Genomic DNA, 1,802 nt, shown 5'->3' with positions numbered 1-1,802 from the left:
AAAATCAAATAAATCATATGGGCCTCCTATGTTTGGGCTAGAGAAGAACAAAAAGCAAATTCAATGGTGGAGATTGTTGCTTGGGGCTCAAGACAAATCCAATGGCTCATATTCATTGAAGATTACTATAAATAGGGGTAGAGAGTGAGGGGTTAGAGGTGTGAAAATTTTGTAAACTCCTTTTGGAGAGGAGGGCTACTCTTAATTGAGAAGGCCTTCCAAAAATTGTAACTTTAGTTGCAATTAATAAAAATAATTTTTTCCTCTTTAAATTTGTTCTTTCTCCTCTTTGTTGAATGATGAGGATGGAGATGAAGAGCAATTTGAAGGTTTGCATTTCTTTTCTCTTTTATTTCTTTTTAGTAATTTCTTTATTATTGCTTATTAGTTAGATTTAAATTCATGCTTGTAGTGTAGATTTATTTTCTTGTCTTTTTATTTCTTTTTGCACTTTAATTTGTAGAGTAGATTTATTTTTCTTGCATTTAATTTCTGCAATTTATTTTGTAGTTTAGATTTTTATTTTCTTTGTAGTTAGATTTATTTCTTGTTCATAGTTTAGATTTTTCTTTTCTTTTTATTTTTGTAATTAGTTCTTTTTCTTGTTTTTATTTCTTAAAGATGTGAATTTAATTCTTGTAGGAAGTTTAGAATTATATGAAACTAGTCTAATTTCCTTTATATTGTATGAATTATTCTCTTGTACTTAAAATGTTCATGTTTAGGATAATCAACTAGAGAGCTAATCGGTAGAAGAATTTGATAATCTATGCTTATCTTAAATGGTTTGATAGGTTATGCTTATAAATTCTAGGATTATTATCATGTTGTTGTTCTTATCATGAATAGTAATTTTAGCTTAGATGATAATTTGATAGGTTACACTTTTCTTAAATGGTTTGATAATCTATGCTTAATAAATCTAAGTTGAAATATGATAAAAAGAGAATAGTTTATATTTTGTAATTGAAATTGGTTAGTGGATTATATTCTAGATTTCTTACTTCTTTTGAATCCTCCATCTTGATTTTCTTAAATTTTCTTTTCATTCTTGGTTTTATTTCTTGATTTTATTCATTCATCTTTCTTGCCTTGTGATTTCATTTATTCTTTAATTCTTCCTTCTCTCCTCTAAAATTCAATTTATTATCTTTTGCAAATATTCACAACAAATCACTCATCACATTCATACTTATTCTTTATTCCTAATTGTCATGCACAAAATATAAGAACCAAGTTTAATAATCTCTTAAAATCACCTTCCTCGTGGGATCGATATTTTTTATACTATAACTTGATAAATTGTGCACTTGCAATTTTGATACATAATTATGCCGCATCAGGACGCTCAGTGACTTAGTCTTCAGGCTTTATCACATTGTCTTAATAATATTGGGGCGCCATAACATTTTCTCCTTAAAATCAATCTTTCACATCATTCAACTTGTTGATAGGTTCTCCCAATTCCTAAGTTATTCTGACTTACTCCCTCAAATTATTAAAATTTCTATTAGCTATCCAGTTCTTAAGCTATGTTTAGATAAATTTCTTCAATCAAGAGTAAAACTAGCTATTAAAGGGATCAATTTGGAGCAACTTAATTGAGTTGAGAGAGCTAATAGCAATTTCAAATAACGAGGGACTAATTAATAACTGAAGAATTGAGGTACGTTGTCGCAATTTCCAGCCATTGGAGGGACTAATTGTAAAATATGAAAAAACAAAAATTAAAAGGTATCCATATCGGTAAAAACCAGGAAAATGTTATTACTTCGCCCTCGAGGGGAAAACCCTATCCCGCC

The sequence above is a fragment of the Asparagus officinalis genome, chromosome 1 (genome assembly GCF_001876935.1).
Source record: "Asparagus officinalis chromosome 1, Aspof.V1, whole genome shotgun sequence".
NCBI lineage: Eukaryota > Viridiplantae > Streptophyta > Magnoliopsida > Asparagales > Asparagaceae > Asparagus > Asparagus officinalis.
This window is presented reverse-complemented; position numbering follows the sequence as displayed.